This window comes from Gossypium hirsutum, mitochondrion (assembly GCF_007990345.1).
Source record: "Gossypium hirsutum mitochondrion, complete genome".
Taxonomy (NCBI): Eukaryota; Viridiplantae; Streptophyta; class Magnoliopsida; order Malvales; family Malvaceae; genus Gossypium; species Gossypium hirsutum.
Window position 1 is genome coordinate 592927 of NC_027406.1, and position 17074 is coordinate 610000.

Sequence of the window (17074 nt, forward strand, 5' to 3'; positions counted from 1 at the left end):
GGAGCTGCTGCTATAATATAAGAGTAGAGCGTTGAACTTTATTGATTTTACCCGATGCTCAAGTTCTGAGTGGGCGTAGGCGCACGTTCTCAAAGGTGGATTTGATAAGTGGATACAACCATGGTATTGGTTGGGTGGGGAGACGAATGGAAGACGGCCTTCAGCACAAAGGAGGGCCCGTATGAGTGGCTCGTGATGCCGTTCGGTCTCACCCATGCACGCACCGAGTACCTTTATGCAACTGATGAATGAGGTACTGAGACCATAGAGGGGGTAAATTCCGTATACCTGAATGATCTTTCTCTTTCCGGAGTGAGGAAGACCTAAACCGTAACTTGTGGGAATTTTTGGATAAAGTTGTATGTCAACTTGGAAAAGGGCGAGGGTGGTCTACGATCAGTTGGGAAACTCGTATACCGACGGGTTTGGTTGATCCCGGGAGGGATTGAAGATAGACCAGTCCAAGCAAGAAAGAGTAAGTGAGGCGGCTATGAAGGCGTCAGGAGGTACGAGAAATGTAAAAATGTCAACAGTAAGTTTCTACGAAATTGGAGTGGGATAGCGTCGGGGCTGGCTTTGTACTGGAGGAAGGAAGGGCACAAGGTAGCGTAGCTTCGAGCTACTGAAAAGACGCTTTACCTTTGTTTTTACCGGATTTTTCACAGTGATTTTTGAGGTGTGATCGTAGACCACCCTCGGGGAAGGCAATAGGAGGGGTGGAGGGCAGACCAGTGAAGTTTTAGAGCTCGAAGTTGGACGACGCTCAGCAAAATGACTCCACGTATGATCCAAAATTTCAATGGTGAGAGCACTGAAAAATGTTCAAAACTATCTATTGCCAAAGGATTCGTAGTGCACACGGACCATCAAGTACGGAGGTTCAACCAGTCTCAAGAGAAGTTGAACGCGAAAGAGTCAAAGTGGGTGTTCTTCCTTCCATCGTGCGTGATACGACATAAGGCAGGGAAGCGCAACGTCGTAGCAGATGCACTAAGTAGAAGGGCCATGCTACTGCAGTCTGTGGAAACCGTAGTGAACTACGGAGGAAGGTGGGGACGGATAATTTTAGGACTTTTGCGAGGCATGGAGGTTGAGCGGGAACCCGGGGAGATCGAAGTAGTGGACTACTTTAGATTAGAATGATGTTCTATTTTTGAAACCTGCATACTGAACTTTACGAGAGACCCTATTGAAAATGAAGGAGTTAGAGGGCGGAGCGGGGAGCTAAGACAAAACGTACCAATTGGTAGAGGAGAACTACTATTGGATTGGCCCGGGACATTGAAAGATTTGTTTAGTCGTGTCGTCTTTGTAAGGAATAAAAAGGTGGCAAGAGGTCTTTATTCCCAGGCTCGTAAACTCGCTCCTAGTTCTTCTCCCATTTTCGCCCACCAGATAAGGCGCATCCCTTCGCGGAGTCCTTCCTACCCAAGAAAGAAGAATAGAATGAGGGTTTACAGGGTGAGCTTCAGGCGAACTAAAGGGAGTAGATCACTAGCCAAGTGTTAACAGTCAAAAGTCCCGATGATGATTTAGGAATGAAGTGAGTCTGCTTGCCTGTCTAGTCGGAGATAGCCTTTTCAAAGTCAGGAGTGGCGGGATGCTAAAGAGAATGCTGCTGCTGCTTCTGAGTTCGCATGTGCCTCGGGAGAACCACTACATATAAATATGCCTCTATGCCATTAACTTCGCATCTCGAAAGATAAAAATCTAGAGAAAGAAAAATCCCCTTTTAAACGATAAGCGCTACGCCCCTCCTTGCCTAAGAGTTCTTGCTTCCTTAATAAATTACCTGCTGCTCTCCTTGCTGCTTTCCACTAAGGGTCTGAAAGAGTTGGATAAAGTTTCACTCTCGATGGCAAGGCTGGGGGAAGATCGAAACTTCTAAGAGGTGAACCTGTTTCCGGATTCCTTCTAGCGCTTAAGGTGCGTAGCGGATTGACTAAGAGATGGGGCATTACCGGTGTTGGGATACCTTTGAATATAACTCAACGTATAGAAAGGAAGAGGTTGGGGCTTCTCTCTAGATAGTGAGTGGTCGAAACTTTGGGATCTAATTCCATATCGACAAGCATATCATAAAGTCGGCCCTTTCGCGAGAACCTCTATACCCCGCCATAAAATGCGGCGCATAGCCATGAGACGGCGACGAGTAAGGGACAGGGAGGGGCAATTGCCAGCAATGCCTGGTAAACATGTAGAAAAGACAGTTGAGAAGGCCTTTAGGGGCGCTGTTTTCATCCAACTAGAAATATCGTAGGAGAAGCAAAAGAATGTAACATCCTTCCTTCTTCTTCTACCGTTCCTACTCAACCGATCTGCGACAGCATAAATATACTTTAACAGCGGATATGCGACCTTCATTCACTAGATGTAAAGAAACCATCCAAAGGGGGAAACCCGCATACCCACTTTTCCCCTCCCCCCCGCGATGCAGGGGGCCTCGCTGTCGCCTTTGGCTCGAGCTACTTTTGCTCCTGGAACGGATAGCCTGCTGCCCAAAATCAAGCCCTATCGTGTTTTTTAAGAAAACTGGGATGCAACTGCGGTCTGGCTCTTTTGCAGTCTTTTGCCTGTAAGGAACTCCCCACTTGGATGGAATGGTCTTGCCGGAACTAATTTGTAGGATGGATGCACCGGAGATGGCAGTAACCTATTCCTAAAGATGACCGTAGGAGTCAAGTCTCGCTAACGAGAGTATAGAGTCAGTCTAAATTGAACCTGGAATACTAGACATGCTACTCTCAACAAAGGAATGCAACTAGAGGGATCCGACCATCAATGTTCGTTCCGCCGGACCTATGGATAAAATGACTCGATACTCTGCTGCTACTGCTATTACTACTGATGAGTCCCTACTGAAGGAATTCTGTATTTATTCACTAGTCATCTCGTATCTTAGCTGAACGGTCACCGGCTTCGCGAGACCATTTCGGTCTACGCTGGAGACTGTCTCAGTCCCTCTGGCTAGGCTCTTTGGGCCGACAGTTTCTCGATCAACTAGATGACGCATTTGAACAAAGACAGAACGAATCCAATCCTTAATATACACAATTTTTACTGATGACCGTGTGGTGCAGACTCTATTTGAATGGGTATTCTTGTTACCCTAGTTGAATTACGCTCAGTCCTTCATCTTACTGACCTGTGCATATTCACTCAACCCAAGGCAGGAGATGACTTTGATTACCCGTTCCGCACCTGGATGACTGAATTTCATGCTTCAAAGCAGAGTTGAAACCCTAGCACCGAACCCTAGAAGTGAACTAGTAGAATTTAAAATAGGCTAATGAGTCCGCTGCACACTTTCTATATCCGTACCTCATGCCCCCAATCATTCGACTGATAGTTCCGATCCATGTACTGTGCCTCTGAACTTTGACTCCTGACTTGACTTCGGAATGAGATGAGGGAAAGAATCCATATCTATCTGAGACAGCTGAAAATGCGTACTTACTGAATCAAGTCATTTTCCATCGAGTGAGATCCCTTGCCTTATAGGTTCATTGAACTAGTTTCATTCCCGAAGATCACTGAACTACCTTAGGGGTTCACTCACTTGAAAGCGTCTTCGAGTTATCATCAAATAAATGCATGGGTTTTTTCATAGCTACTTTTTCTTCCCGTACAGAACGAGTTCCGTCCCTTTCGACATACGCCCTACCCCCTTCATGTTCCCGAGGTCAATTAAAGGATCCGTTCACCCTACCTGTCGAGATAGACACAGGTGGTAGTCTCATTACTAATGCCACTGGCAGGCGATCGGTTTAGTTCTGGATCATCTACGCCTCTGGTCCTTAAGAGTCTTTTCTACGCTACGATCTTTGATTAAAAAAAGCGAGATGCTTCCAAAAAATACAGTTTGATTTCATTGTTTTCATCAAGGTCCGTTGTTGTGACTGGAAGAATTGATTCAGAATCGGATGCCCTATCTTCCTTCCCCTTCTTCTGAGTGAGGACATATCCTAATGAATTAGACGACCTCGGAAGGAACCATTAGAGGAGAAGGGTGGTCGTAGATCAGGTGAGGAAGGTTACTGGCCCAATATGAAGGAAGACGTTGAAGATTATGTGAGTACCTGTTTTACCTGCCTGCAGGACAAGACTGAGAGATCTCATCCTGCAGGTCTTACTCGAGCCTCTACCAATCCTGGAGCGACCGTGGGAAAGTCTTTCTTTCTTTGGATTTCATTGTGGGATTGCCAAAAGTGGGGGAGTATTGAAGCATCTTGGTTGTTGTGGATAGATTCTCAAAATAAATATGCTACATTCATTTCCTGCTCTAGCCACTTGTTCAGCAGAGGAGACCATTCCCCTTTCTTCCTTGCGCCGAGTAGTTGTTTAATTAAATCAAATCTTCTCAAGCTAGGATTTGAAGCCAGGATGAGCGGATCTACCGTGTGAGGTCCTTTCCTATTCTTATACTAATATATGTAAGTTCCTTGCGCTTAGAACTAAAACGTGAGGCATGGTAATGGCGCATGTGTGATATGATATTGATCCAGTTTAGGCAGCTTCAGGAAAGCAGGAATGGACAAAATGTCTTCTGCTGCTATCTTATCTGCTAAAATGGACAAAATCTTCTTTTCTTCTCTATGTCACTAATCAGAGTCGGAGAGACCCGCGAGACTTTCTTTTCTCCCCGCAGGCTCTAGCGCAAGAGCAATGCGAACAGCTGATTCTCAAGCAAGAGCAAAGAGAACAGGGGATAATAGAACCGCCTATTCGATAGCATGAATCCCAGCAGCCTTTTTGTCCTACTCTTGGGGCATTATTAAAAGAAAAGAAGAGGAATTCCTCGCCGGCCGATCTAATTCCTCATATTCAACTCTCGCGTCCCTGTTCAGTCCTGGTATGTCCAGGATTCCCCTGGTATGCAAAGACTGATTGGAATGACTCTACTAATCAATAAGTACGAGGGATGAAAGAACGAACGATAGGGTTGAATAAACAATCCATGATCCAATGACCCTTTGAGGTACCGCAAAATACGTTTGACAGCCTCTAGTCAAAGAGGAAATCTTGTGGTCAAATCTAGTAATAGAGTGAGGGCCAGCAACCTCAATCTTAGAAAAAGAATATACTGCCAACAAAGACAATACCCATCGAAATGAAGAAAATAACTGGACTGAAACCAAATAAGACCGACATGATCATCTATAAAGAAAGTCGGCACACAGGACCGAGGAGTTGACCCCTTTAGAAATAGAAAACAAAAAGGGGTGCATCCTTTTATGCATCTTTTTCTGCTTTAGAGTCAAAAGGAACAGCAGAACTTTTCCATTCCCATTCCACTCAAGGAAACGTCCAATTCAATTCTTAACGGACAGATACTAAGCTAATTAGAAAAAACATACTTCCGACCTCGGGAAGCGGGGTAGTGATGCCGATTATTCATAACATAATTCAAGTCGGGAATTCCAGGCTGGGAGAAAAGATCTGCGAATCGGCTTTAGTTTAGGAGTTTCCCGGAAGCTGATCCGAGGGAGTTGAAGACTTTTAGGAGTTGGAGCTGCTCTGATCCGCCCGTTGGGGTTTCAGACTCGGCCAATACATCAGCTTAGTTAGGAGCTAAAGGAGAATAGTGAAAACTAGAAGCTAGAAGACTAAGGCCTAGAGACTAGAGAAAGGGTGTTATAGTTATAGAAGAAGATGGCGCTTGTCTTTCTTTCAATAGTCAGATTACGCCTTTCCTCCACCACCAGCGACAACTAAGGCTTCACCCGCAATCGAGTTCTCGGTTTTACCTAGAAAAAAGAGAATAGAATCCCTTGAGTTAACCGTTGGAGAGGAATCAGAAATGGAACCTTTGGCGATATTCTCCCCCACACCCGTTCGGTAGTCTACTTCGGTTACAACACTCTTTCCCCTACGATCCGGGGCTAGCTTTGCTTGCTTCCCTCTTCCTCGGGAAAGACCTTGATTAAAAGTAAAGGAATAATAATTGGCGAATCGGCTTTCTTTGTCTACGAATAGGCTGCCCAAAATAGGGTCTTTCGGTCGAGCCAGCTTTCCTTTTCTAACCACCGCCTTTTTCTTTCTTTAAAGGAAAAAGATGAAATGCGCGAAAGAATAGAGAAGGAAAGAGGATGGCAGTAGCTCCGGTGCTATCCCATTGGCAGCCGGTAGCCGAGGCCGAGTCTTCATTTTCACTTCTTTATTTATGATGAGAGAGCTGACCCCGAATCCTGCTCTTCTTCCAGGAATCCGTCTTTGCAAGACTGACCCATAGATCAAACTCAGACTAGGGACTTAGATAATGCTTATTGCCTGCCCAAGGGTTAAAGATCAAATCAGAGTAAGAGGTGCCGGTAACACCTATAGGGCTCGCTAAATAAGTAGGAGAGAGAGTCCCATCCATCGAGGATAAGATCTGACCAAGCTTGACTTAGAACTCCTTATCTGACTCCTTGTACAAGCCGCATCATGGCTACCCTCCCCCTATCTCTTTGAATCATACGGACTACCTTGTGGTTGGCTGACCTTAGCTTCACAAGGATACTATTCTAACTCACTGGCCTTTGGCATCTATGCTCCTCAATAAGATCGTTAGTTGGGCTCGCTACTCTCTTGACGTGCTACCAAGACCACTCTCTTCTCTCTTGTTCACCAGAAAGGGGCCACTGAGGGATAGGAAGCAAGGGGAATGGGGCAAGAAATTGAATTTAAATCAAAAGACTTTCCGGTTTACTTATAACTTTGTCTTGTATAAACAAGACTTCTTTGTCTTTCTCTTACTGAAAGCTAGTTGCTTTGGCTTTATTGCTTTCACTCCAAAGGTGGCGGAAAACTACGAAAAAACCCGGGTCTTTGGTCCAAAGGAGAATAAACCCGAGTAACTGGATGAGGATGTGGAATAAAATGACTCTCCTCCAGTTGCGGAGATTGCAGAGGTTGATTCTGGTCTGGAGCCAACAGACGGATCAGAGGTGAGCAGGGACCCAGCGTTATGGCAATAAACTGACACAACCCTGATGACGATCCAAGGCTCTCGTGCTAAAGGACAGTCAGTAATGGAAGAAAGTTCTAAAGGTAAGACTCCGTCTCTTCCAGAGACCAGAGCCAGTAGAGTGACTTTTGAGAAGCCACCAGAAGAAATGACCAAGCATCTGAGGCCTCTATACATCAGAGCTCACATCGATGGAAAGCCGGTGTCTAGAGTCTTGGTGGACAATGTTTCCGCAGTGAATATACTGCCACTCAGAATGGTAAGGAGGCTGTCCAAGTCCGAGCAAGATTTGATCCCTTCCGAAGTCTCAGTTACCAGCTTTGATGGTGGCGTGTCTCAAACAAAAGGGCTCATTTCGGTGGATCTGACAATGGGTAAGACCACTAAAGTCAGCGCCTTCCTTGTGGTAGATGGAACAGCGGGGCCTGTCTTTTGACCAAATGCAGTGGTGGTCCTTATGAGCACTTCCCTCCCGTACTAACACGAGAGGAATGGAAGTTTTTTGTAAGCGAGAGAGAGCAGCTTACGGGAGATGATGTCTCAAATAAGGGTTCGCTAGCACTGGACTTTCTTCGGGGTCAAGTTGTTAGCGTACAAGTGCCGCGCTAAAGAAGTTGCCATCAGGAGCGGCGTGGGGTTAAAATACCTCGCATCGGAAATGGCGGCAGCAGAGAAGCTGATATACTTGAAGAAGAAAGACTCCGCCAAGTACAAGGCTAACAAGAATGCCCAAGGAAAAGGGGGGCGAGAGAAGGAAAAGTAAGACAGTGGTGACAAGGATGGCTCAGGTCAGTCTTCCACCCATAAGCACCATCAGGAAAAAAAGAAAGGAAGGTAGGGACAAAAGCCACGTGAGCTTCATTCTTTCCTATGCAATGGACCTCACTGGGAAAGGGAATAAAAAAGGCCATCCACTCTCTCACAGAAAAGCTAAGTGAGGAGGAGCCAGATGAGATTCACTTCGTTAACTACCTTTCTTATGAGGAGTCACATTGGGAGATCTAGACAGTTGATCAATGCCATGGCCAAACAAATCTAAACCCAAGTCGGTGAGAAAGGGGCTCATCCACGTTAAAGTGGGAATCAATGGGAAGAAGACTCGGCCATCGTAAACAGGGGTCCTACCCACAACTTTCTCTCAGTAGAGGAGGCAAAGACACTATAGCACCCCAATAATCACAAAGCGAAGTGGGAGCCGGCGACGCACAAGAGCCTTGACATGATCTTGGATCACTAACCCGATCCTTCTTTCATGCAAGACAAAATTTCCTTTGATCGAAGAGCGAGACTCACTGATCAAATGGACCAAGCCGGGTGGGATAGAGCTAGCGACTAGGGCCCAGACCCTTCTATACAAGACCGGCTGAAGGCGCTAAGACTCCTCTTTCGGAGCCAGATTGAGCAATGGCTACAAGTAAGCGTCCGTACTTCTCTACGTAGGCCCAGCGTTTAGAGCTCGATTTCGATCCTTTGAATCTTGGACCCATCACCCGCACTAGCTGGCCTTGCCAAAAACCTTGACTTGAGACTACGAGACTGAGGACTTCATCTCGAAAGAGCGATATCTTCCTCTGGGCGTCCGTCCAGTACTTCTCCAATTAGCATGTCTTAGGCACAACTAAGTAATAATAGACGAGTTGCATTTTCACCTTTCCTATAGGCGATAAAGTCCTCCTCCAACAGAGGTTCCCTTCCACCCTCGCCCACGTAGGCTGCTTTGTCTTTCTTTAGGGAGAGAGGCCCCTACCCTCCTGTGTACAGCTACACCCAATTCCAGTCTGATAGCAGATCAAAGCAGCGAGGAAAAGGGCTAGCCCGCCGCCACCCCGTAAGAAGATAGCTTGCTCGTTCCAAGGTGGAATCACCGGTAGTCCTACTCCGATTGACGACTTGGGCCAATACCTAAAGAACTGGGTCACCCGCACTACCTTTGGCCTTTCCTCTTTGGACTGAATCGCCCAAGGACTGAGAATGAAAAGGATAGCCCTAACCTAACCCCTATTGCAAGAATAGTGCTACTAAGCGAAGAAAGGTACCTCCGCATTGATTGACTAAAGCAGGAAGAGCAGCCCTTCTGACTGAAAGAACGAACCATGACGAATCTGTCTTTGCTCACTCCATGAGATAATCTACTTTGTCTGATTGACTTCATTAGGGGATCCCTTTCATACTTAAGATCTTGATATACTGGCAGTTCAGTTCCTCTAGCATCGGATTGTGGGCATCTTTCTTCTAGTCCCCCTCCTCGTACATTAACAAGGGATGTTGTCCTTCAAAGAGCCAAGTCAGTAGACTTGCCTTCTTTCACAACCGGGTCTGTAACAGCTGATTCTCTTCCTCCAAACAGTAAAGGTATAGCGAAGAAAATAAGAAATCAGGAAAGGCATACTACCACTAATTCAGTCTAATTGGACTAAGGGTCTTAGAACCCCTTCCGGGGGGTAAGGGTCAAGATCAGTGCCTGCTATTCCTACTCCTACTTCTACGCTTCCTTTAGTACATGCCCACGAAAGAAAGAATGGGCAAGAGCCCGGCTATGCGAAATGATTTACTCCCGTCTCTCTATTAAATGATCTTTCCCAGGACTGAAAGTATCGAATGCTCTTACTCTCCAAGGAATAGAAAAAGAGTCTTACCTTTCCCACACGCTCTGGCGAGATAGGATTGATTCCATCTAGAAAGAGAACCTTGGAAATGCCATCTATTTACTCGACTCACTCAAAGCCAGGTCTGGTCTTAAGCCGGACAAGATATTCTTACTGGGCTAGGCGTCATACTAAGTTTACCCGCACATTAGTGAAAGTGGAACTAGACTTTGATCTCTTTTCTTTTCAGATCATATAATAAGATACCTTTCCATATCCTCTAACCCAATCCAACTTAGACACAAAGGGTGCCAGCCACTTATATTATAGGCTTTCTTGGTAAGCTAATCCTCATACTCAGGTTCCCTAGAAGGGGAAACCCAAAAATTCTCGGATCAATAAGAAGTCGTCTTACGTTCTATCAATAAACAACCAAAACGACCAGGAGGATAGAAAGCAGTAGTGGTGCCATTACCTTTACCTTTTCCTTTAGAATCTCCACTCAACTCGATGGGCAGGCTTCCCTCATTGGAACGATCCGATCACCCTATTCTCAAGCTCCTTAAATGAGGAATCTCCCAAAAGGAATTCTGAATAAGTTGATAGCGGTCCTTCTAACTCACTCTTCGGGTTCAGCTAGTCGGGAACAACCAAGAAGAATAGGTATTGATGAGCACCTTTAGTGAGAAGCTTGATAGCCCCTTGTTAGACCTGAGTCTATAGCTTTGGCAGCAACTGATCTATCTCTTTATGCTTTCCTCGGATCAGCTAGTTGAACTGGGCTTGGAGAACACACGTACCCCTCTTTCTTAGGATAGGATGCATGTCCCGAAAGACAGATAGTCTCTTTGATCAGTCCTATAGCCCACCTTCGTCTCAGTGAAACTAGGTCAGGAGAGAACGGCTATTCCTTTTTTCACCCAAGGTAAGATTACAGACGAACAACCGCTTCTCAATTGCTTCAAACCCAGTCCTCAAATCAATCTCATTCAGGGTTGAGCATATTGGGTTGGAAAAGACTTTACCTTCGTTACAAGAGTGAATTGCCTTGAGTTCATACTGGAATCTACAAGGCAGTTTGCTTTGCCTTTCTTTCGAGGTGCAGGAGCCTTTTTTTCAGGTTCCATACTCTCTTTCCGGTGGTCCAGTTACTTTTGCTTGAGTACTTTGTCTTGCTCTTCTGTCTGGCTCTTGTCTGTCTTATATTGCTCTCTCATTTGCTGTTGATGTGGAATAGCATAGCCCCAACACTAAGGTTCTACCTTTGAGGCAAGGGAATCAATCGTATCAGGTTGAATTTCATTTGGCCTGAGGGTACTTTCCCTCGTCATCCGCCGAAAGTCCTCCTTTTCTCTTTGTTGGTTGTGCGAGTGAAGTTTCTTCCCTTCTTGAGTCACGAGTGATGTCAAAGCTCTCGCTTGGCGCATTTCCTTTTGTTGTTGAATCAGAGTCAGGTGTGAGGGTGCTTTGAGTTCCAGTAGTTGCTTACCTTCCGGGCGGACTACGTCTCTCGTCCAGTCGGTCAGTTGTTATCGTAGAGCGTGGGTACGTTCTTTCAGGTTTGTAATCCTTCCCGATCGTCTTTCTTGCTTACGGCATTTCCTTTGCCTTGAGACTGGGAAACCCCTGAAGTGAAGCTAAGGGTTGAAGTCTCTTTTCTTTTTCCGAGCCTTCTTCTTTCACGATCGATGTAAAAGTTGCCCCATGAGTTCGGAATGCCTCGGCTTGAAAGTATATCCCATAGGCCGTCTAGTCCATATAGTACACCCGATCATGAAGTTGAAGATGAAAGTCTTACGTGAGGGCCCTTTACAAGGAAAAATCCCCGCTTTGATAACAGTTTTCCAATTGAGATTCTTTCGGAAATTCTGTATTGAAAGTAGTCCCCTATGGCTTAATCGTGGAAGTTTCAATGCTTTTTTCTTGATCCTTTGTAAGCATAACTACCAATTAGCCTCATGACTACCCTCACTTTAACCCTAAGTCGAAGTGGTCTAAGAGTAGTCGCAGTCTTCCTCCCAGTCTGATATTGTCTTGATTCGTTCATTTGTTAAGTAGAGGGCGTTCATATTTTGCCTTCTGTAGGCCCATACCCCTCTCCTTTTGTCTGATGATGATAAGTTCCTTTTAGTCCTTCTACCGTTGTAAGCATTAATTAAGTATTCCTGCCAGTCTTCCAATCATATACCCTCTGCATCATATAGGGACATATCCTACTTCAATCCTCAATCACGTAAGCATACCTACCTCAAGACAGGAAGAACGCAACGCCCCCTTTTTCTTTTTTAGAATTGTTCCAGTCTAAGGCCTAATCCTTCCCAAAAGAGGATAATCCTATCATCCTTTCAGTCAGCGCCTTGGCAGCTCTTACGAGTACTCTAGCAGCGGGTATTCCTTCAACAGGAAAGAAAGTAATCGACAGCACTCAAGCTTGATCAAGAAGGGTACCTTTGCAACTGTATAAAGATCTGGCACTGTCTTCTCGAAATCGAAAGGTAAAGGAAGAGGAAAAAAGAAGCTAGAGTGAATACGATACGAGAGGATCGAGACCAACGTACGAGGGGGGGAGAGCTTTCCACACCAAATATGGCTTTTTTAACAAAGATAAGGTCACTTTCATTGTTGAAGACGCCTTTTGAATGCCTCCAACAGCCCAAGGAACGAAAGAAGAAGACTTTCGATGCCACTGGATTGAGCAATAGGGATTGATTGGATAAGAACACGCTTGCATGACTTCCAGGATCACAGGGACTAAGTTGCTCGCATGAATATGAATATAGAGTCATAAAGCCCGGATAGGGGGGCTACTATAATAGCTTTTCCTGATCTCTCCTAAGGCTTACGGGACTGCCTTTCTCTAGAAACGGGAAGAGGCTTGAGAAAGGTAGGCCAAAGCTCGGTATCGATGCTGTAAGAAGGTAGACCATGATACCGGACTCTTCGATGGAAACAGGCTTCCTAACAGCAGGACGTCTCAAAAGCGAGACCAAGTGAAAGTGGGATAGTAAGTCTAACTCCCCCAACTTCAGGATCGTATGAATGGGACTATGACTCCTCCGAGAGAAGCTGATAAAGGGCTAAACCTCGATGGCTCTTTCATCTCTAAGGGAATAAAAGGAAGTCGAACTCTTAGGATCCCACCAGTCCAAGACTATTCATCCCTTGATCGTCTAGAATTCTGAGTGTTCGAGAAGGGTTCATTCCAAGCGAATCAGTACAGTAGCAAGCAGTCTAGTGAGCTGAAGTTTTCAAGGAAGTACACTTAGTTGATAGTAAGTCAAGGAAGTCAAAGAAAAAGAATAGGCTGTCTTCAAAAGAACTTCTTCTTAAAAGAGAATAGGTTGTAGATCTTATATACTTCTTCTCCATCTTCCCTTCAAATGGCATTCTCTTCTCTTCCTCGGTAAAGTCAAAAGTAAGGAAGTCTTAGATGCCACAGAACTCTTAGAAGACTGTGTCATTCTCCTTCGCTTTATGGCTTGCTTTATAGTAGGAGTTGTAGCATTAGTGCTTTAGTCTTATTTTTTTGCATTAGTCTTGAGAGATGCGATGAATACTAAGTAAGGCTAAGCCTAAGGCAAGCTCTTTAAACCATGGGGAAGGGAAGCAGTAGGAGTAGCACGTATCACTCTTCCTAGTCTCTATTCCCTATAGGAGCAATAGACTGCATTAGTGGGTAGCTTTAGTGGCTTGTTTAGCGATTGCGCATTGCCGTGCTTTCTTTAATAAAGAAGGATTTCTTATTGGTTAAGCTCTCTGGTAAGCGAATAAGGTAGTGCTAACTTCTTAGCAAGATGAGAGCAAGCATTAGATGAAGCCGAGTTTGTCCATCTCGCATATTCGAGAACAAATAGCCTTCAGATTGTGGGAATTGAGTTGACTGCCCAGATGTTCGCAAGAGGCAAGAGATGGCCCCTGCTCCTCTCCCTATCGGGGGAGCTGCTACGCTCCTCTTCTGATGCCTTCACGCTCACTCGCTCAGACAAGATGCTGCTAATCATCAAAGCCTGCATTTGTGTCTTCGCTTCTTGCAGGCTAATACTTTTAGATCTTCTCCCTTCTCTTCCATGAGTGTGGCTTTTTCTAAAACTTGTACCTTTCTTGACTCCCCGAAAGGAGCTACCCTTACTGGATTGCGTTAAAGGAGCGTTCGAAGCTTAGCTCGGCATCAATCTGCAACTGACTTCCCACCTTGTTAAAAGTGCTATCATGTCACTACGGATTGGACACGAAGGGGGGCTTATCAAGAGCGAATTCCCTTCTCCTCATTCCCTTGGATTGGACACATTGCATTGGTACCACAGGATACCCCAGATAGTCTTTCAGAGCCTTGCCTGGCCCTTTTCCGCAAGAAAAAGAAGCTTAGCTTGCTTTTCTTTTTAAGGCTTGACTCAGTTCTATACTAGAACGGGGGGAAGATTCTATCTAAGAAAGGGCGGCACTTTTCTTTCTTTTTAGTTGGGTTTGTCCTTTCTTTCCATTCCAATTCAAGGCTGCGGTTGAAGATGCGGGACAAAACAAATTAGATAGAGTCTTTATAGTCTTTAATATGAAGCGGGATGACCACCGGTCTTGGTTAGAGAAATGGAGTTTCTTCCGCGACTCTACTAAGAGTAAGGAAGCTTGACCTATCAAGAAGTTATCCATTTCCATATGCTTAGCACAACAAAATGGGTAATCTTGCTGAAGCTCGGGGAAGAGTAGTTAGGGGTAGGGTAGAACACTTTTTCCAGATAAGAGCGTTCCAGCTTAGAGTTCTGATACTCTTTCCCCCAAAACCAATATAGAGTATCTAGGGACAACTCCAAGCTTGATAGCTGTCATAGGCTTTGGGTTCAACGGATCGAATGATAGGTCCAAAGATAGAGCATACCATACATTTAGTAGGAAAGATAGCTTCATTCGCATTCCTTATCAGACCAGACTCTTGACTTGCTAGGTGCGTGCTAATGGATCGCCCTTCTTGGCCCGGGTAGCCATTCTTCTATGTTATAGTCCTCTGCCTACTCTCGATAGCCTCAGGATATTCACACTTAGCAGCAGCGAGGTACGTAGTCGCTTTAGCGAAGCTTAAGGAGGAGTGTTAACGATGGAAAGGGTGAGGTTACGAAGCATTCTATTCTAAAAGCATTCCAACTCGGTTTTCAAGGTGAAAGAAAGAGCCGTACAGGTACAAGCGTGGCCGCTAAACTCCTCAAGTGCACTTTTAGGGAGGTTTTGAAATACGCTCAACGAAGGCGAGAGGTCTTCAACTGCTCTCCCGATCCCTTTCACCTAACCCTCGGATAGGTTTGAGTTCTGCGGGTAAAAGCGCTACAGGCTCTACTTCATAGGGGTCCCTTCCTTCTGACTCCCATTCCTTATGTCTTGCTTTCAAAGGCCTTTCTTGGCTCTATAAAGCAAAAGCATTTTCCTGATTCTAGCGAAAGTTCCCCGGAAGTTTAGTTGAAGTCGTGACGGCTGAATCAACTGCTGCTCTTTGTGCTGTTCTTGCTGACCTCTTAGACTGAGAAGTAGACTGACTCGGAAGAGCTCATTGCATCGAGGTAGCTTCTACCGAAGCGATTTTTCTATGTGCCAGCACCTATGTGATTCTACTGCGAACCAAACTCCTAAGAACAATCGGGCGGGGGATTCTTGAACAAGAGATTCGTCTTCGTCTTTTGCGAATGAAAGCACTATGTCTCCTGGCCGGGGAAAGGAATTGAATAAGAAGAAGATGATTCTAGTCCTCCTGCTAGTGCACTGTACACTTCATACTTCCTAGAAAAGTTGTAGTAGTCTTTCACTTCCCAAAGAGTCCTTCTGATAATAGACTTCCAAGCCAAACATAACAAAGACGGCAGCTAGCTCGCCAACTAACCACACTCAGCGCTCTGAAAGAACAGCTTATGCCTATGCCATTTGATTCATAAAAGGAAGGTTCGGTTCCGTTTGTTTACCTTCTTACCCCTTCTTTTTCTCATTGAGTGTCCTCCTCTCCTTATCAGTCGACTCAAACCTGTATCGAACTCGGAGATTGAATAGGAAGATAACTCTATGCAGCGACAGAGGCAAGATCTCTATATGTTGATAGATACCCGAGAGACTGAGTCCTTTCCTTAAGGCATGCCCCTACTCAACTTCCTATTGCAAATGCCAAAGCACCAAGAGCGGCAACTCCAAGTTCTTTCATACCCTCAGCTCAGGGAAAAGAGCTAACTGCTGCGGGAGAGGCGACTTCTCTTTCACTTCATTCACGGGAGACCTACCAAATCTGCGCATTTCTATAAGTCATGGTCACATGTCTTGTGAACATTCAACCATCAAGAGTGAAGGTCAAAGGAATGCTTTTCTCACCGGAATTTCTTCTTTTCTTTTTTCTTTGGAACCCGAGCTAATTCTTTTAGATCTTCTCCCTTCTCTGCTTCCTAGCCCAAGGGCGATAGAGACTCTACTTATTGAGTTGCCTTCACTCGGAGTTCTAGTTGATGAAAGACTTTTTTCCTATTCCACTGCAAGGGTACGAAACTACGTAGAAGCAATGTCCGCTAAAATCAGTCTTTCTCCTATATAGGAGACCGCCTTCCCAAACTCAACTTAATCAATGGCACCAACAGCTGAAATAGCATAGGTTTTCCCATTTCTCTTTAGGGGATTCCTCTCTATTCCTTGTGTGGGATGATCCCTTCTAGCCGCCCGTAGCCCTGCCTCCAACCTTGAGCAATTCTTGTGTGACTTATGAATTCCATTTCCTCCACTTAACAGTAGAGTAACTTCCTTCCTCCGTTGCTTCAGAAAAGAGAAGAGCGCCAACGGCAAGAGCTAATTCAGCTAAATCAATGGCACGTGGGAGCCTTCCTAAAAGAAAGAATTGACTGACCTTGCTGCTTAGGACTTTTCTTCTCTAAAGTCTAAAGAGATTTCCCGCTGAGTACTCCCTCGTTAAGGAATGGTCGCTTATTGGTGCTGAGTAGGGTTACTGCAAAGTTTTCGTGTGATCGACTCCCGGGTTTCCTCTTGAAGCGGCGCAGCTCCCAAGTACCATTTGTCTCCAAGCCTATCTCCCACTTCCCATTGTGCGTTTGATTCCATCTCTCAATCGACGGACGATTTCTAAATGCTTTGGACCGGTGAGCGCTATGGACTAACTTCCTTACAGGCGGAGTTAGCAAAGGTACAGACAGTCCGATCTAGCTAGTGAGCAGAAGCGCTAATCACAAAAATAGCTCGTCAGTTAAGCTCTTCAGTGATGTCCCTCTCATCTGTGCTTGCCGCCTTTTCACCACGGTTGGCTGACTCCGGCTTTCCAGTCTTCTCTTTCCTGCGCGCTGGACGGATGCTAGCTCTTCTCTTTGCAAGAAGGTTTGTATGAGAATGAAATTATATTAATAGAGTGAGATTCGTGTGCAGCTGATGAAATAGCTAGGGTTGATGATATAACTCTAACAACGGTTATTGCTAAGACTGGTTTTTCTCTTCCGTCTGTGGGATTTGCCCTTCAAACAAGCCTATGAATAACATCAATGCCATTCATTCGAGGTGATAAGTTAAATTCTAT